At 43.1% G+C, this 21,402-nt stretch overlaps 1 protein-coding gene and 1 pseudogene across 1 annotated transcript in view; both read left to right on the top strand.

Moving 5' to 3' along the window:
- Positions 1–21,402, top strand: part of LOC126176504 (facilitated trehalose transporter Tret1-like) — a 110,607-nt gene that overhangs the window by 69,493 nt on the left and 19,712 nt on the right. The gene's annotated exons all lie outside the window — the stretch shown is intronic.
- LOC126177695 (5S ribosomal RNA) lies at positions 14,125–14,241 on the top strand (annotated as a pseudogene).

The following is a 21,402-nucleotide window of genomic DNA, read 5'->3' as shown; positions in this document are numbered from 1 at the left end:
TAAAATGTTTTTCATTGTAAACTTATCCAGTAATCATTATGAATTGATTTTGTCATCTAGCTTAAGCCTTAACCACCTTAGATGTACCACAAAATGCATATTTTAGCAGTTCACTGGTGCACAGAACTTAAGATAGAAAGTAGCTTTCGCATGATGTGTCACTGCAAAGTAATATAGCTCGATGTAGCTTGGTCCATACATAGAAACAATTTCTACAGTTTAGTACAGAAGGTAACTGGAGCAAACGCGCTATGAGATAAAATAAATATCGTGTGACTAGGGTCTCCCGTCGGGTAGACCGTTCGCCGGGTGCAAGTCTCTCGATTTGACGCCACTTCGGTGACTTGTGCCTCGATGGGGATGGAATGATGATGATTAAGACAAGACAACACCCAGTCCCTGAGCGGAGCCCTTAGGATTGACATTCTGTCGCGCTGACCACTCAGCTACCGGGGGCGGACGCGCAGTGAGATGAAGAGAAGTGATACTTTCATTCAAAGACAATAATTGCACTGAAGTCACCGCGGTTCGTGATGGTCTCCTGGACGTTGCAAACAGCGACACATGGTTCTTAATAGGACGTACACTGAAGCGCCAAAGAAACTGGTATAGGCATGCGTATTCAAATACAGAGATATGTAAACAGGCAGAATACGGCGTTGCGGTCGGTAACGCCTGTGTAACGCAACAAGCGTCTGGCGCAGTTGTTATATCGGTTACTGCTGCTACAATGGCTGGTTATCAAGATTTAAGTGAGTTAGAACGTCGTGTTATAGTCGACGTAGGAGCGATGGGACACAGTATCTCCTTAGGTAACGATGAAGAGGAGATTTTCTCATAGACCGTTTCATGAATAAACCGTGAATATCATAAATCCGATAAAACATAAAATCTCCGACATCACTGCGGCCTGAAAAAGATCCTGCAAGAACGGGACCAACGACGAATGAAGAGAATCGTTCAACGTGGCAGAAGTGCAACCCTTCCACAAATTTCTGCAGATTTTAATGCTGAGCCATCAACAAGTGTCAGCGTGCGAACCATTCAACGAAACATCATCGATACGGGCTTTCGGAGCGGAAGGTCCACTCGCGTACTTTGATGACTGCACGACACAAAGCTTGTTGCGTCAGCATTGTCATTGAACTATTGATGACTGGAAGCATGTTGCCAGGTCGGACGAGTCTCGTTTCAAATTGTATCGAGCGGAATGACGTGTACGCGTATGGAGACATTCTCATAAATCCATGGACCTTGCATGTCAGCAGGGGTCTATTCAGGCTAATGGGGGCTCTGTAATGGTGTGGGGCGTGCGCAGTTGGAGTGATACGGGACCCCTGATACGTCTAGATACGACTGTGACAGGTGACACGTGCGTAAGCGTCCTGTCTGATCAACTGCGTCCATACATGTCCATTGTGCATTCCGACGTACTTGAACAGTTACAGCAGGACAATGCGATACCCCACACATCCATAATTGCTACAGAGTGGTTCCAGGAACACTTTCTTGAGTTTAGACACTCCCGCTGGCCACCAAACTCCCCTGACAAGAACATTATTGGGCATATTTGGGATGCCTTGCAACATGCTGTTCAGAAGAGATCTCCACCCCCTCGTGCTCTTACGGATTTATGGACAGCCCGCAGGATTCGTGGTGTAAATTCCCTCCATCACTACTTCAGACATTGGTCGAGCCCATGCCACGTCGTGTTGCGGCACTTCTGCGTGCTCGTAGGGGCCCCACATGATATTAGGCAGATATACCAGTTTCTTTGGCTCTTCAGTGTACGATTACCATGGACGGCAATACATGCTTTGCAACGTGTCCCCCTTACTGGCCACAAGGTTAGTGATGACTTCTTGTGGTAGGGGGTTCCATTCCTCGTCCAGTAAAGTTGACAACTGCTGGATGGTCGTTGGTGCATGTGGACGTACTGCAGTACATCTCCCCACCGCGACCTATAAGTGCTCGATGGGATTTAAGTTGGGGGAACACGCATGCCAGAGCATTCGCCGAATATCCTCTCGTTACAAGAGCTTCACGTACCGCGCTGTTGGATGAGATCTCGCATTATCATTAGTAAAAATAAGTCACTTCCGAATGCATCCATGAAAAGACGCACATGGGGAAAGAGTATAGTGTTACAATAACGTTGACTAGTGAGTGTACCGTGTCCAAAGATCTCGAGCTCAGTATCCCCATGCAACGTTATGCCTCCCGACATCATAACACCTCGATCAACAAAACATTCATGTTCGATAATGCTGAACGTACCCTCATATGGCGAAATGTGAGAAAATGAATGCACCCAGGAACAGTGTCGTTGTGGTGGTCGAGGTGCTATAGTGTGGGGAGGCATAACTACCTCAAGATCTTTGGATACGGTACATTCCCCAGTGCCGGACGATGTGGTCGAGCGGTTCTAGGCACTTCAGTCCGGAACCACGCGGCCGCTACGGTCGCAGGTTCGAAACCTGCGTCGGGCATTATAAAGACTCCTATTATTACTAGGCTAATTACTATTTAGCTCTACAGGGCCTTTATACTGAAATGGTTCTCCACACCACCTAGTATTGACTTCTATGTGTGTGAGTAACTGTTTGTTCACTGTTGTGGGTAAATACATACAGCGTACACAGGGCGGTGTGTGAAACTGATAGCGATTACACTCTTCCGCTGTTGTAGAAATCTGCTCCAGATGCTGCAGATACCGTGTTGAACTGAAAGTGGTAACCAAAGTACGGAGAAATATTCTTCGGGGCTCTGTTGCATAGCAATCAGATTGCTTTTAGTTCTGAGAAATGTCCAGTTACTATTGTGGATTTGAATGATCCATGAAGTGACTTCTTTTCCGAAGAAAACATCGAATTATTTCACTAGAACTGAACGCTCCCGTCGGAACTGTTCTCAGCTGTGGGATATTAGTAGATCACAATAGCAGTATATCGCTGGGTGTATAATAAGACGTACCTTCTTGAAATGAACAATATTTTTATTGTTCTATTAACTGATTTCCTTCCATATGCACTTATATTTTACAATATGAATCACAAACTCGCAATGGCGTCGATTTTTACATCACAAGAATGGCTCTCCTCTCCTCAAATTACTCTTAACAAGAACAAAACAAAAAACTAAACTAAGAATAATTATGTGAGCGCTGACCGCCACAGAGTAATAAATAATATCTTTGTCTCTCTCTCGCACTGTCACAGCAAGTTACGCTGCATGATACATCATATATGCCCTTCTTGTGGACGAACGTTTTTGGGCAAAAACAAACACGAGCGTTCACACAACACTATATCGATGATTGTTTATGACGCTGTATTAAAGTCCACTAGAGTATTAATGTCCACTGTATTTCTTATGATATTTGGTATTAGTGAATGACTATCTAAATGTAAATTATAGGTTTGGGTGCATATACTGCTGACAAAGGCTGTGCTGAATTCCTGATGCAGCATATATGCATAGCTTACATGCTGCTTTTATTCATTTGTCGAGGATGGCATGAGATGTGATCAGAAACCTTTTTTATCATCACTCAAAGCTTCTGTCACTCGCCTTGGGATGTCTCAAACGGATAATCTAGCCATTCGGCCAAGCCCCACAAAGGAAAATCAAGGAAAACCTCGGGGTAGATTTACCATCCTCGTATTTCTCATTTGCAAAGATAATTAATTGAATTACAATGGAAAATAAAAAAAATATTTACAATATGGATTTTTTGTTGTTGAATGAATTTAAACACTGTTCACAAAAGAAACACAACACTGTTAATCTTCTGTGTCTTGAGGTGAACCGTCGACGCGTTGGTTTACGTCCATCTATGATTCCCTTCTATCAGTCATCTCCGGGTAACTGATTGAATTCTATTCCCATTTCACCGTCTCCTCGTGGGTATTATGGTTTTCCGCATATGGTTAACATGAAAATAAGAGTCAGTGTAAGTTCCGTGGAAAAGGTGTTTGATCTATGCTGAGCTGAAATAGAATCTAAGCTAAAGTTATTTCTAATTCTCTGTCCTGAATTCGAAATACACTCCTGGAAATGGAAAAAAGAACACATTGACACCGGTGTGTCAGACCCACCAGCATTTGTGCACCGCCGCCGTCAGTGTCAGCCAGTTTGCCGTGGCATACGGAGCTCCATCGCAGTCTTTAACACTGGTAGCATGCCGCGACAGCGTGGACGTGAACCGTATGTGCAGTTGACGGACTTTGAGCGAGGGCGTATAGTGGGCATGCGGGAGGCCGGGTGGACTTACCGCCGAATTGCTCAACACGTGGGGCGTGAGGTCTCCACAGTACATCTATGTTGTCGCCAGTGGTCGGCGGAAGGTGCACGTGCCCGTCGACCTGGGACCGGACCGCAGCGACGCACGGATGCACGCCAAGACCGTAGGATCCTACGCAGTGCCGTAGGGGACCGCACCGCCACTTCCCAGCAAATTAGGGACACTGTTGCTCCTGGGGTATCGGCGAGGACCATTCGCAACCGTCTCCATGCAGCTGGGCTACGGTCCCGCACACCGTTAGGCCGTCTTCCGCTCACGCCCCAACATCGTGCAGCCTGCCTCCAGTGGTGTCGCGACAGGCGTGAATGGAGGGAGGAATGGAGACGTGTCGTCTTCAGCGATGAGAGTCGCTTCTGCCTTGGTGCCAATGATGGTCGTATGCGTGTTTGGCGCCGTGCAGGTGAGCGCCACAATCAGGACTGCATACGACCGAGGCACACAGGGCCAACACCCGGCATCATGGTGTGGGGAGCGATCTCCTACACTGGCCGTACACCACTGGTGATCGTCGAGAGGACACTGAATAGTGCACGGTACATCCAAACCGTCATCGAACCCATCGTTCTACCATTCCTAGACCGGCAAGGGAACTTGCTGTTCCAACAGGACAATGCACGTCCGCATGTATCCCGTGCCACCCAACGTGCTCTAGAAGGTGAAAGTCAACTACCCTGGCCAGCAAGATCTCCAGATCTGTCCCCCATTGAGCATGTTTGGGACTGGATGAAGCGTCGTCTCACGCGGTCTGCACGTCCAGCACGAACGCTGGTCCAACTGAGGCGCCAGGTGGAAATGGCATGGCAAGCCGTTCCACAGGACTACATCCAGCATCTCTACGATCGTCTCCATGGGAGAATAGCAGCCTGCATTGCTGCGAAAGGTGGATATACACTGTACTAGTGCCGACATTGTGCATGCTCTGTTGCCTGTGTCTATGTGCCTGTGGTTCTGTCAGTGTGATCATGTGATGTATCTGACCCCAGGAATGTGTCAATAAAGTTTCCCCTTCCTGGGACAATGAATTCACGGTGTTCTTATTTCAATTTCCAGGAGTGTATTCGGAAGTCGTAAGGTGTTCTTCATTTCTATCAACAACCCTAGAATGCACTATACACAAATCCAACTGGAGCTGCCGTGTCAACTTACGCTCGTCATCCTTCAGATGGACTTTAACACTTGTTGATGTGCTTGTAACTGAAAGGCATTCGCTCAGTTGGTAACTTCGCGAGCAACAATTGATATAACATAATTTACATACACAGGTATGTTACAACAATAGTACAATTCTAAAGACAATGTTCATCACAAAAGATTGAAACAAAGTGATATGCGCCCTTTTAAAACTGAGAACGGGTTACCCCTTCCGAACAGCATGACTTCAGCTCAGCGAGTAAAAAAAAAAAAAAACAAATACAAATATACATTGAGATTGTTAAATTGACATAAGAAAAAATATCTTGCCATAGACCAGATTCATTTGAGTTACTAACCCATGGTCATTATGCATTGTGAAACCTGATTGAAGTTACTATCAACTAAATAAAAATTAAAAAAATTTTAAAAGGAATCATTCATACTATAGCTAAATTCTCTGCATACTGAAAAGAAAACTTATCTTTACAGTGGAAAACAAATACATAATGTCTGCATATCTCTCGTACATTATGCCTGAAAAGAAAAACTAACTACTAAATTGCAAAAAGAAAGAAACTATCCTAAGTATGATTCATAGGTTTAATGAAAATTTTGTAATCAATATTATTTGATAAGAATAGTATTTTCAATCTTCAGAATCTTCAATCATCATGAAATTGCTTTAACAAGTGATGAGGATACATTCCTTTCACCCTTCCATTCTTCACATCCTTCAAAACATAAGTTCCTGGATGGGGTATTTTGGTAATCACAAATGGTCCTTGATACAATAATTGCCATTTTGTGTTCTTCCTCTGTATAAGTGAAGCCTTAGGATGAGTTTTTACTAAAACTTGGTCTTTCACTTTATATGTTTTTATTTTTCCAAGTCGATTGTCAAAATACATTTTCCTTTTTCTTGCCTTGTCCATTATATTAAGTAAGGATTGTCGTACTTTATTTTGTAGGTCTATTTTGTTAATAGCTACTTTAGGAATTGGTCGAATCCAGTCATTCTGTTCCTGTTTTCCAAACATCAGTTCGTATGGGGTGTATTCCGTCGTAGTATGTGGCATATTGTTTACAATTTCCTGAAAATCGGGAAGATAATCGATCCATTTGGGTTGCTGGTTGTGGCAATATGTTCTCATGAACCGGTTTAATTCACGAAAAATTCGTTCCACGGGATTCGCCGAAGGGTGGTACACTGATGTTAGAATTTGTTTTATACCACAACTGGCTAATGTTTGCCTCCAACGAAATCCAGTGAACATTGACCCATTGTCAGAAAGAATAGCCTCTGGTTTGCCAACCTTGACTATATAATCCTTGACCAGCTTCTTGGCTATGGATGCAGCAGTAGCTGATTTTAATGGATAAAGTTTGACATACTTAGTAAATATATCAAGAAAAGCTACAATATATTTGCATCCTCCCTTTGATGATGGTAGAGGACCACAGACGTCGACCGAAATGATTGACAGCGGTTTAGTGGGTATAATAGGATGTAGGAAATCTTTCACACAAAAATTTCCTGGTTTGGCTAGCTGACAAATTTTACATTTCCTTGACTGTCTGCACTTTCCTGCGAATGTTTGGGAAGTAGCAATATGCTTGAATCTTCCGAGCACACTTTAATACTCCAAAATGTCCCCTAGTGATGTGCGTGTGCAAAATTAAGTCATTCTCATTCTTCTCGGGAATACACACCTTCCAATTGTCTGAATCAAGATGCCCTTTGAAAAATAAGACGTCGTCCTCAACTTTGTACAGTCTCTTCAGATCATCGTTTCTAGGCTTTGCTAAAGTTTCCTTTATTGAATGCCAACGAGGATCTTCATTCTGCAGTTTTTCCATGTTCTTACACATGTCAAGAAAATGTTTCCTATATATTCTATCAGTCATTATAAGAACATTAAATTCGGACGGATTGTCCGTGATGTTGATAGTTGACAAATCTCCATCTGGCATTCTAGACAGTGCATCAGCGATGAAATTATCCTGTCCGCTTAGGTATTTAATTTCAAATTGAAACTCTTGGAGTGAGAGCGTCCATCTTGCTAATCTTGGATGTAATAATTTACATGTTTGCAAAAAACTTAACGCTTTGTGGTCACAGTATACTGTTGTCTTCGCTCCATATAAGTAATAGTAAAATTTCTTAAATGATCAGACTACGGCCAATGCTTCCCTTTCGGTAGTCGTATATGTTCTTTCACAAGCAGTTAAGAGTCGGCTAGCAAAGGCTATTGGACAGAAAGTTGATTTTCTGTCTATCATTCTTACTTGGAAGAGGCATGAACCTATTCCAATTTCCGAAGCATCTGCCATTAAACCGAATTCTTGGCTCATATCTGGATGATATAATATTTGTGAACTGACTAAGGCTTGTTTTATTGCTTCAAATGCATTCTGACATTGTTGCGTCCACACCCACGGAGTATTTTTGCGCAACATGCTGTACAACGGTTCTGCATTAATAGAGTGGTCGTGAATGAAACGCCTGAAGAAAGAGACAACTCCGAGGAAGCCCTTTAACTGCCTTTTTGTTGTTGGAAGTGGAAAGTTTTTGATTGCCTTTAGTTTCTCGGAGTCCGGTAAGATGCCTTTTCCATTTATAAGATGACCCAAAAATTTGATTTTATCTCGAGCAAAGTGGGACTTTTGCAGATTTGCGGTTATACCTGCTTCCTTGAAACGTTCTAACACTCTTCTCAATAAATCAACGTGCTCCTCCCATGTGGTCGTAGCTATGAGCATGTCGTCCACAAACAAAGTTAAATTGCTTCGAAGAGCAGGTCCCAATGCATAATCTAGAGCATTTATAAAAACTCTTGAGCTCACGTTTAGCCCGAAAGGTAAAACCTTAAATTGATAGCTTCTACCTGCATGTACAAATGCGGTGTACTTTTTTGATGGTTCGTCTAGAGCCACCTGCCAAAATGAACTTCTCAAATCAATATTTGTTAAGTATTTCATCCCCTCGAACTTTTGAATTAGCTCATCGATATTTTCCGGATGAGTTCGCACGGGCACGATAATCTTATTTATCTGCCGTGCGTCTAGCACGAGACGAACTTTTCCTCCCTTTTTCGAGACAACATGAAGCGGACTACAGTATGGACTCGTCGAAGGTTGGATCAGATCCCATTCAAGCATCTGGTGGATTTCCGCATCAACTGCCTTTCGTTGGTGCCACGGTACTGGATAAAAAATACGGCAGAAAACTTGGTGTGGTATCACATCTAAATGGCATGTGTATCCCTTGATTACACCAGGTCTTTCTTGAAAGACTTCATGATATTCCTGTAGAAGATCATATAATTGCTTTCTTTGGTGTTGTTGCAAATATTCAGGTTCTTGTACCTTTTCATATACCATATCTTCAGGGTTTAAAACTGGTTGCAAGTAATTAATTTGGTAATACCGTACAGGTTTGCTATGTATCCACTTTATCTGCAGCTTTCGTCCCTGACAATACTTTCCATGGGTACTATACTCCCTGAGAAGATTCACTTGATGTTTCTGATCCATTATTGTAAAACTGGCGCGGCCTAGAGAAAAATCGATATGCCAATTTCTCTCTCTAAATTCATCTATACCCAGGATACAGTCCTCAACCAATTTTTCTATTACAAGGAACGTGCAATTTATAGCTACATTTCCTATATCTAACTGGAGTTGAGTCTGCACTTTAACCTGAGAAGACTTATGACCAGTAGGACCTACAATTCTACAACATTGAACAGGAAAAATCGGTGGATTTGCTTTCTGAAGTATTCTTTGAAATAACTTCTCAGAAACGACATTTACTGCTGCTCCTGTATCTAAAGTAACTTGCACAGTAATGCCTTCAATTGCCGCCTGAATTTTCGCAACAGGTTCAGTGATATGTTCCTCTTGACAAGGCATCATATCCTGCTGAAGTTCTTCTATTAATAATTCGCTATCATTGTACCGAAAGAAATTGACGCTTGAATTTCCGCCCCTGAAAACTTCCTCGACTGCACCGTCGGGGCTTCTGACAGTCGAGTTTAGTTTGACGATTGTCCATTATTAGTAGATTTCTGCTCCGTTACGTCGGTTATTATTGGTGGTTGATTTCTCCATTCATTTGCATTATCATTTGGTATCCAACCTGAAGTTTGTGGTTGGTTGTGATATTCTTAGATTGGTTGCTGATATCGGCGTTTTTGCTGATAATTCCCTTCTTGATAGTATCCTTTCCTCTTCTTATTATTCTTCCTCCATTTCCGTTTATATGTTTGTTCACATTGTTGGTCATGATCACACTGGTCGGGATTTTCGTTACCAAATTTCACGTTTTTCTGGAAATAATTCACCTGTGGGTTTGGTGAATTGTGTGCAAAAGGTTTGTTTCCATACTGTTTGTTGTTACTATTATATTTGTTAGGATGGTAACTTGGCTGGTTATAGCGCACACGTGATTCTTCGAACAGAATGTCTATTGAATCCAATGTGGCTAGAAAATCTTCCACATGTTGTTCAGGCACATGTAGAAGTTTTTCCTTAACTTCAAGTGGAAGTTTGCCCTTTAATATTCGAATGATATCCTGCGTCGGGATTGGTTCATTCCAGTATTTACTTTTATTTATATACTTCTCGAAATACTTTCTTAAAGATCCATTTTTGAAAGAAAAAGGTTGTGGGTCAAAAACTTCCTTACGTAGTCTTTCTTGTACTCCCTTATTCCAGTATTTGTGCAAGAAAGCGCGTTCAAATTGGTCATAATCTTGACACCAATCGGATGCTTCTGACGCCCACATCGATCCATCTCCATGTATGAATCCTGCAACGTACATAATTTTTTGTTGCTCAGTCCACATTCGCGGCAATATCCCTTTAAATTGCTTGATAAATACCACGGGATTGATCGACTTCCTTTCGGGAATAAATATCTGGAATTGACGATATTTAAGCATTTTTTCTTCATTCATGGTCACAGGTGTATTCTGGTGGCTACTTCGCGGCGAATGATAATCTCGATAATTTGTTTCTGGTTGATTACGTAAATATCCACCAATACATGGATATTGTTGCATGGATTCGGTTTCACTGGTTTCATCAGGAATAATGTCTGCCTTTGATAAACTGCAAGTAGTATGTGCCCCTCTAGTATTAACTAGACCTTGCTGGCATGCTTTTAATGTATTTTCTATCTTTGCTTTCCAAGCAGGAAATTCATCTCCTATATTCTCCTTAATCTCTTTAACTTCTGCCTTAAGTTGTTCTTGTGCAGCTTCGTTGTTAACTTGCACGTTAGAAACCGTTTCTTTCAAGGTTTTGTCAACATAATTTCGCACTGTCTCGGTTTGCTCTTTCGCCCAATCTTCAATGTCCTTAGAGAATGCGATCTTATGTTCATTGAAAAGTTTCTCTATGTGTTTCTCGCCTTCGAGACTGAGAGTGTCTATCCTCCGAGTAAGCTCAATGACAACTTGCTCGTTATCGTGCTTAATTGTATTCACGTCTTGCGCAATAGTGTTCTGTACATGAATAACTTCCTGCACTTGATGATTCAGTGTATCTTGACGACATAAGATGTCTTTGTATTTGTTTGTTAATTCCTGATACTGTTGTTCTTGTGTAACTATGAGTTGTGCCTGACTGGTAATCAAGTGACTCTGCTTTGTTTCCAAACTCTGGAATTTTTCAGTAATCTTATCATTTATTTCTTTTAGTTTATTAGATTGCTCCTGAGACAAATTAAATTGCGCACTCTCCAATACTTGGAATCTACGATTCATGTCGTTTGCAAAATTAGATTGCGATGTTTCCAATGCCTTAATCCCTTGTGTTATGACAGTCAAACTTGACATCAGCTGGGATAACAAATCGGTATTCTCAGCAATTGGCGATTGCACTGGGCTTAATGAGGATTGTACCGACACAATTTTCGGTACAGTCATTTCGTTTTCGCACGCGTCTGTGTCAGAGATGAAATTCATGTTGTTTGTTGGTTGCTGCATATTTCTCTGGACTTCTTTCGACATATGAATGTCGGAACTAGCAACCGTTTGTGTCGACGGCGTGAGCGCATTAATTATTGCTGGTTGCTCAGCCGTAATCGACATATCGCTAACTACGGCGGTATTAAATTCTGTGGCACTAGTTGACGATGCATTCACACTATTTAATTCATTTTGTGGCATTGTGATGCGTGCTTGCTTATTGCCTTTGAACATAGATCTAGTTATCACCATGTAAATGAGCAATTGACAGATTCTCCTCTAAATAAGTCCTACAAAAGTGACTATTGAACTTTTACACACGCAAAAAAACGTTAATGTCCTAATGCTGTCAATGTACACTTTACAATGTGACACAAACACAGTACATAGATAACACATAAAATATTGTCTTACTATATCTACTGAAATACAGGAATTCTAGTAAAAGTAATATAGCAACACTATTTATACTTAGAAAATTAATAGCTGAAAGGTAACTAAATGCATAAATGCTCAAGAAAGCTAGTAATTCAAATGTTCTGGCCTTTTTGAAGTTTCTGCTCGGCTGCTGGGACGGCGTTCTCGTTCTCTTCACAAGATACTTCCGCACGTTCAGTTAGCATGAAACATACAAAGGACCATAATGTAGTTACGCTATAAAACTAGACATATATACACACAATGAAACATTAATTACTAAATTACTAACATGGTTATATTTCATGTTCACTATGAGTGTTGTATCAGGATCGTGTCCTGTCTAACGGTAGACATTTATAAAGACTCCTCTTATTACTAGGCTAATTACTATTTAGCTCTACAGGGCCTTTATACTGAAATGGTTCTCCACACCACCTAGTATTGACTTCTATGTGCGTGAGTAACTGTTTGTTCACTGTTGTGGGTAAATACATACAGCGTACACAGGGCGGTGTGTGAAACTGATAGCGATTACACTCTTCCGCTGTTGTAGAAATCTGCTCCAGATGCTGCAGATACCGTGTTGAGCTGAAAGTGGTAACCAAAGTACGGAGAAATATTCTTCGGGGCTCTGTTGCATAGCAATCAGATTGCTTTCAGTTCTGAGAAATGTCCAGTTACTATTGTGGATTTGAATGATCCATGAAGTGACTTCTTTTCCGAAGAAAACATCGAACTATTTCACTAGAACTGAACGCTCCCGTCGGAACTGTTCTCAGCTGTGGGATATTAGTAGATCACAATAGCAGTATATCGCTGGGTGTATAATAAGACGTACCTTCTTGAAATGAACAATATTTTTATTGTTCTATTAACTGATTTCCTTCCATATGCACTTATATTTTACAATATGAATCACAAACTCGCAATGGCGTCGATTTTTACATCACAAGAATGGCTCTCCTCTCCCCAAATTACTCTTAACAAGAACAAAACAAAAAACTATAAACTAAGAATAATTATGTGAGCGCTGACCGCCACAGAGTAATAAATAATATCTTTGTCTCTCTCTCGCACTGTCACAGCAAGTTACGCTGCATGATACATCATAGCATGGATGTTTGTGATGTCCTTAGGTTAGTTAGGTTTAAAGTAGTTCTAAGTTCTATGGGACTGATGACCTCAGATGTTAAGTCCATAGTGCTCAGAACCATTTGAACACTCACCAGTCAACGTCTTCCCCATGTTTTCAGGGGTATATTTGGCCTTGACTTCATTTTTATAGATGACAAGGTGCAACCGTAACAAACAGCGCATGCGGAGAAGCTCTTGGGACTTGAGGATATTCGGCGAATGTACAGCCTGTCCGTTTCCCTGGCTTAAATCCCGTGGAAGACATGTGGGATGCGTTGTGAAGACGCGCTGTAGCACGTCCAAATACATGGACGACCATTCAGTGGCTGACAACAGCACTGGTGGAGGAATGAAACGCTCTACCATACTAACTCCTTTCGACGAAAAGTATTTTTACTTTAAAAATCCAGTGACACGTAATGTGATGGAGAGCCTGTGTATATTGTTGAGGACACCGTGTGTATTCTATTGTGTGACTTGCATCAGGAGAATTAAGTTTGTGGATTGATTATACTCGATACAGGTGTCCTGTACGTATATGTTGTGGGCTGCTGGTCGGATCTGAAGTGGCTGTCGTTGTGCTGCGGAATCATTCCGATCGTGTTTTTCCTGCTGTTTTGCGGAGCACCTGAGTCGCCTGTATATCTACTGGAGAATAATCATCGCGAGGAAGCTATTCAAGCGCTGCAGTGGCTGCGAGGTCCGACGGGAGACATCAGGAGTGATCTGCAAGACATCGAAGAGGTGAGTGCCTCATTTATTCATTTATACAGTCGTTTCATTTGATAAGATTGTGGCTTTCAGGGAATAGTGGCATTTACACATATTCAGGGAAAAACGCCAAACGCAGCAGTAACTGTAGAAAACAAAGGAAGTGTCATGAAAGTTCAGTATGTTTTCAATCATGAAAAATCACACAACGGTAACTTTTGAATTAAAAGTGCTGCAATCTGTTTGAGTAATCTGGGTGGACGAAAATATGGGAACACCAAAAACAGAACACATTAACATGGCTAATTCTATGTAAGAAAACCGTTGACATTCAAAACAGTTTACAGTCGTTTCGGGATAGAAAATACAGGTCTTGTATGGTTTACAGGAGAATCTTATACCATTCATGGCAACGGCTTTGCCGCAGTGGATACACCGGATACCATTCATGGCAACGGCTCTGCCGCAGTGGATACACCGGTCCCATCAGATCACCGAAGTTAAGCGCTGTCGGGCGTGGCCGGCACTTGGATGGGTGACCATCCGGGCCGCCATGCGCTGTTGCCATTTTTCGGGGTGCACTCAGCCTCGTGATGCCAACTGAGGAGCTACTCCACCGAATAGTAGCGGCTCCGGTCAAAGAAAACCATCATATCGACCAGGAAAGTGGTGTGCTGACCACATGCCCCTCCTATCCGCATCCTCAACTGAGGATGACACGGCGGTCGGATGGGCCCGATGGGCCACTTGTGGCCTGACGACGGAGTGCTTATAACATTCATGCTGCTTAATAGTGGCAATTTCAGGTAACGATTATGGAGTTGGATAGCGATCATGCAGCCTTCTCTCCAAAGCAGTCGCAAAGGCTCAATAATATTGAGATTCGGTGACCGAGGTGGCCAGGGAACGTGAGACAATTCACTCTCGTGCTCACAAAACCAGTCCTGTAGTTGTGTGAACAAGGGTTCTGTCGTCTTGGAACGTCTTGTGCTGTAGGATGGACGTGATCAACCAAAATTATCACATAACCTTGGCGGCAATGAGACTTCGCACAGTACCCAAGGGGTCGCGGAATACCCCGAAATGGCTGCCCAAGTCATCAACGAACCTCTGTTGTGTTTCACTCTTGGGACGTAAACTCGGCCAGAAGTTGGAAACAGTGTTCAAAAAGACCTAGGCGACCAAATGACTTTCTTCCATTTTTTCCAGGTTGTATGACTTTGGCACCATGTTTTCCTGTTAGGGTTGATGTGCGTTTCGTTTCCTTGGTGTGTTGTGGCTGGGCTCCTCGCTCTTTCTCTCTCCCTTTTTCGAGACAATCAAAACCTGTAACCCCCTGGCCGTCTCCACTGCGGAGGAGGCTCCATGGATTTACATGGTCAGCTGCAAGTGATTCTGCCTTATCAAAGACTGCTTACGTAATACGGCGCATTTTCTGCTGTAGAAGTGAAAGATGCCCGAGAGATAGCGGGCCTCAGGGTATCTCGACAACCAGTGATGGTGGCAGTTCTAGTAGAAATATCGGTGGTCGTGATGGTAGTTGAACACTCACTCTCTTCCGTTGCGGCAATGGTGCTTCTACCCGTCTAGTCACTGGAACAGCTAGGTACCCACAACAACTAGCTCTATTAGAACATTTTCATTCACACGGAATCAGACCACTTCCAGTACGTCAAATACTGGGAGTTTGTTCAAATTCTTCTTATAGGATAGTTTACATATCTTAGATAAATAGTGTTTCGTGTTGTTGATACTAAGTGTACAAAGGACATAAGTTGACATTGTTTTTCAAGAATTTTTTTCTCTAAAAGTTGCATGCTTGTTTCTTCCAGGTTTGTGATTAAGGGCTTCATTCAAGGTGATTCTGTGATTATATTCCGATTTTCAAGGCTGATGGAGAGAGGTAAATGCATCAGTTTGAGATGAGGGACCAAGTGGAAAGTTATAAACGAAAATCGTTTGATACCTCTGATAGTAGAATACATGTACCGGTACTGTTGTTGCTACGATTTTAGGGCAGATAACTTTCAGAGATGACTGCATGGACAAACAAGAAAATATGTCTAGTAGAGGTGGGCTCTAACATGCATTCCTTAAGATACATGAGGATTTGTTTATCTTCGATACTGTGGCACACGTCTCTTCTTATGCAAGCTCTTTGTTTTCCATTTTTTTGGACGAGTCAGTACGAACCATGACAACAAGAAGGAGCTAGTAAATATGCATACGTAAGATCTAAGAGCACTTTTGAAACACGTCTCTTTTTACTGAATAAGTGCAGGTAGCTCTTAAGGTATACAGTTTAGAGCCCATGTCTGCTACACATTTTTTTTCTTATTTTGGTCCATACAACCACCTCTGAAAGCTTTCTACCGTAGAATCTTAGCAACAACCGTATCGGTACATACAGGGTGTTTCAGAAGTCATGTTCAGTATTCGGGGACGTGACAGGAATGATCATTCGAAACGAAAAAGTCAAGTAAACATAGGCTTTAAAACGCACACCTTAGGTGCGATGAACAATACTTGATCTTCGATGCTGTGCAGCAAATCTTTTCTGCCGTAAGCTCTTTGCTTTCCATATTTTGGAAAGTGGTAGTATGGATCAAAACAAGTAAAAAAGTCCAGTAAACATGTGCTCTAAATGCATACCTTAAAAGTTACGATCACTTGTTCATTAGAAGAGTGTTTCAAAGTACCTAAGATGAACAAGTGCTCATAACTCTTAAGGTGTGCGTTTTAGAGAACATATTTACTGGACATTTTTTCTTGTTTTGGTCCATACTACTACTTCCCAAAATGTGGAAAGCAAAGAGCTTGCAGTAGAAGAGATTTGTTTCACAGTATCGATGATCAAGTATTGCACGTAGCTCTTAAGGTATGCTTTTTAGAGCACATGTTTACTCGACTTTTTTGATTCGAATGGTCATTCCTGTCATGTGCCTGAATACTGACCATCACTTCTGAAACACCCTGTAAGTACCACTATCAGAGGAATCAGAATTATTTTCACTTATAACTTTCTACGTGTTAGTTTCCTGACAAGGATACTTTATCTCAAATTGATACATTTATCTTTATCCATCATTCCTGAAAGTTTGTAACATCATCAGGAAATCACCGTATATTCTGCTAAAACCTCCTATTGAGAACCGCGTTTATGATAATACCTACAAATAATTTACGCATACCAGAATTCACTAAATAATCTATTCGAAATAATAGCCAGAAATACTATTTACAACGAAAGATAGAGGCTTACAGCAACGAAGGCTGAATGCCATCCTCATTACCACAATTTTCTGAGATGGTACTGGCAGCAATAAGTACAAATATCCCTCGTCCCAGTCCGTTTCTGGGAAAGATGTCCTCCGAATCAATTTAGCAAGCAATTCTTCATGATGAGGCAAAGAGTACAAATCAGCAGATGATGATGCATTCATCAATGTTTATTTGCAGGTAAAGTTGTACAAACATTTATGTGGAAGTTCATTCCAAAATTGTCATGCAACATCTTTTATAATGTAATGTACACATCCTCGTAATCAATAGAGTCGATCTTTTACCTCTGCATCATAACTGCAGACAGAATTCAATATTGTCAGTGCAGACAGGTTTCTGTACTGCCTGTGATTGCTCAGCTAATTACTTCTCCTCTTCCTTTACTTTTATTGCGATGGGGGATTTGTTATTTCCTGCAGCCTTGGAGAGCTCTTTCTAGCTGTCTCACATAACGTGAAAGCTTAGTTAAAAGGAACACAGAGTCGTAAACATGTTAAGAGCTGAAAGCTGTCCTCCTCAGCTGGTAGATGAAACAGAATTCTCTTCATCCCACTCAGCCCAGTGGAAAACTTGGGGGCCGGGAGGTCTGCCATTATACACTCCTGGAAATTGAAATAAGAACACCGTGAATTCATTGTCCCAGGAAGGTGAAACTTTATTGACACATTCCTAGGGTCAGATACATCACATGATCACACTGACAGAACCACAGGCTCATAGACACAGGCAACAGAGCATGCACAATGTCGGCACTAGTACAGTGTATATCCACCTTTCGCAGCAATGCAGGCTGCTATTCTCCCATGGAGACGATCGTAGAGATGCTGGATGTAGTCCTGTGGAACGGCTTGCCATGCCATTTCCACCTGGCGCCTCAGTTGGACCAGCGTTCGTGCTGGACGTGCAGACCGCGTGAGACGACGCTTCATCCAGTCCCAAACATGCTCAATGGGGGACAGATCCGGAGATCTTGCTGGCCAGGGTAGTTGACTTACACCTTCTAGAGCACGTTGGGTGGCACGGGATACATGCGGACGTGCATTGTCCTGTTGGAACAGCAAGTTCCCTTGCCGGTCTAGGAATGGTAGAACGATGGGTTCGATGACGGTTTGGATGTACCGTGCACTATTCAGTGTCCCCTCGACGATCACCAGTGGTGTACGGCCAGTGTAGGAGATCGCTCCCCACACCATGATGCCGGGTGTTGGCCCTGTGTGCCTCGGTCGTATGCAGTCCTGATTGTGGCGCTCACCTGCGCGGCGCCAAACACGCATACGACCATCATTGGCACCAAGGCAGAAGCGACTCTCATCGCTGAAGACGACACGTCTCCATTCGTCCCTCCATTCACGCCTGTCGCGACACCACTGGAAGCGGGCTGCACGATGTTGGGGCGTGAGCGGAAGACGGCCTAACGGTGTGCGGGACCTTAGCCCAGCTTCATGGAGACGGTTGCGAATGGTCCTCGCCGATACCCCAGGAGCAACAGTGTCCCTAATTTGCTGGGAAGTGGCGGTGCGGTCCCCTACGGCACTGCGTAGGATCCTACGGTCTTGGCGTGCATCCGTGCGTCGCTGCGGTCCGGTCCCAGGTCGACGGGCACGTGCACCTTCCGCCGACCACTGGCGACAACATCGATGTACTGTGGAGACCTCACGCCCCACGTGTTGAGCAATTCGGCGGTACGTCCACCCGGCCTCCCGCATGCCCACTATACGCCCTCGCTCAAAGTCCGTCAACTGCACATACGGTTCACGTCCACGCTGTCGCGGCATGCTACCAGTGTTAAAGACTGCGATGGAGCTCCGTATGCCACGGCAAACTGGCTGACACTGACGGCGGCGGTGCACAAATGCTGCGCAGCTAGCGCCATTCGACGGCCAACACCGCGGTTCCTGGTGTGTCCGCTGTGCCGTGCGTGTGATCATTGCTTGTACAGCCCTCTCGCAGTGTCCGGAGCAAGTATGGTGGGTCTGACACACCGGTGTCAATGTGTTCTTTTTTCCATTTCCAGGAGTGTATTTACAAAACTACTACTGGTCGGAACTCACAAGATCTGCTGCAGCTGGCTGGCAATATTTCCTACACTGATAGAAATAACCAAGTTTCAGCTAGTCAAGTCAGAGGACACTTGGTGTCAGGCGACTGGCGGAAGAACAGTTGCTGCCATGAGACACACTGAGTGCCGAGGCGTTCAACAGAAGGATGTCTCCATATTAGAATTGACAATGAACCCCTTGAGCGCGAGGTCGCAAGCTCAATCTTTAGTGAGGCTCATTCGAAAACGTTATGTTAACGATTATGACAGGAAAAATATTAGCTGCATCAATAGGGTGACAGAAAATGTGTGTCCGAGAGGTGCAGGAATCGACCTTTCTTGGGATGTATGTATTATACTTGACAAAACGAATATCGTCGACATTCAAGAAATGTTCAGAACAAACCAATAACTCGCGCCATGACCACCAAATCAGAAATGGCACGCAACAGTGATCATAAAGGTTTGCACCGTCAAGAACGAAGGCAAACTTCTTGGTAGTTACAAATCACGCAGGTCGATCAGCCAGGTATCCACTCTTAAAGAATGAATATAGAATCATATTGGCGTCCCTGGGCCGGCCGCAGTGGTCGTGCGGTTCTAGGCTGTACTGTCTGGAACCGAGCGACCGCTACGGTCGCAGGTTCGAATCCTGCCTCGGGCATGCATGTGTGTGAAGTCCTTAGGTTAGTTAGGTTTACGTAGTTCTAAGTTCTAGGCGACTGATGACCTCAGAAGTTAAGTCGGATAGTGCTCAGAGCCATTTGAACCATTTTTTTGGCGTCACTGGGTGATGAGAACTGATGGAATGTGATGGCATTCAACCGAATGCAAAACAGCCTGTTAGAAGCTTATCATCTAAGTGGCTATACTTTAAGGCGTAGCTGCAGATAGTGCGATATAATGTTTTATAGGCACTGAAAAAACAAACGTATAGAGGTTGAATTTCCCCGCTGGTTTCGGGTGCTATGAACTGCAGTGTCACAAACTTTCAGGAGGGTTAGTTTGCTCTAAGGGAGTATCACTTTTATACACAGTCAAGGAATAAAGCAAAATCAAGTTATTTTGACCAGCTATTGGCCAAAAGCAGTATTCATATCGTAGTTGTAGTTCTCTTACGCCCATTCTTCCACCCTTGCAACTCCATATTGCCCTTGCAAGATCACGCACATGAAAAAGAATCTTAGGAGGCAGAGCACATCCAGCTTCTTTCAGCACAATAAATAAATTTTCCATCCAATTTACCACCCCGATTGACAGTCGGCATAACTGTATACGAATGCGTTAAGGCATTGACGTTAGTCTATCTTTTAGTACCTCTAATTTCCAGGGTTCCCTTCATATGCATTCCCTCTTCAGATCACTATTGGTCGGAGTTGAAAGAAAAATTACTTACTGGACGATGGGGGAAGCTTGTTTATCTCACCTAGAAATCTTCGGGCCGATTCCGAAGTTTTCTGTGCATTGACAAGTTGACGCTTTGTTTGACAATTTGTGATCGTACTTCTTCCCATTCCGTGGCACTGTTTGCAGTTACGCAACCATCCACTGCTTCCCTTGAAATGCCTGTAATCTACAGGGTGTTACAAAAAGGTACGGCCAAACTTTCAGGAAACATTCCTCACACACAAAGAAAGAAAATATGTTATGTGGACATGTGTCCGGAAACGCTTACTTTCCATGTTAGATCTCATTTTATTACTTCTCTTCAAATCACAACAATCGTGGAATGGAAACACACAGCAACAGAGCGTACCAGCGTGACTTCAAACACTTTGTTACAGGAAAGATTCAAAATGTCCTCCGTTAGCGAGGATACATGCATCTACCCTCCGTCGCATGGAATTCCTGATGCGCTGATGCAGTCCTGGAGAATGGCGTATTGTATCGCAGCCGTCCACAATACGAGCACGAAGAGTCTCTACATTTGGTATGGGGGTTGCGTAGACAAGAGCTTTCAAATGCCCCCATAAATGAAAGTCAAGAGGGTTGAGGTCAGGAGAGCGTGGAGGCCATGGAATTGGTCCGCTTCTACCAATCCATCGGTCACCGAATCTGTTGTTGAGAAGCGTACGAACACATCGACTGAAATGTGCAGGAGTTCCATCGTGCATGAACCACATGTTGTTTCGTACTTGTAAAGGCACATGTTCTATCAGCACAGGCAGAGTATTCCTTATGAAATCATGATAACGTGATCCATTGAGCGTAGGTGGAAGAACATGGGGTCCAATCAAGACATCACCAACAATGCCTGCCCAAACGTTCACAGAAAATCTGTGTTGATGACGTGATTGCACAATTGCGTGCGGATTCTCGTCAGCCCACACATGTTGATTGTGAAAATTTACAATTTGATCAAGAAACTAAAATGAGCTCTAACATGGAAATTAAGCGTTTCCGGACAC

Source organism: Schistocerca cancellata, chromosome 3 (genome assembly GCF_023864275.1).
Source record: "Schistocerca cancellata isolate TAMUIC-IGC-003103 chromosome 3, iqSchCanc2.1, whole genome shotgun sequence".
Taxonomy (NCBI): Eukaryota; Metazoa; Arthropoda; class Insecta; order Orthoptera; family Acrididae; genus Schistocerca; species Schistocerca cancellata.
This window is presented reverse-complemented; position numbering and strand designations above follow the sequence as displayed.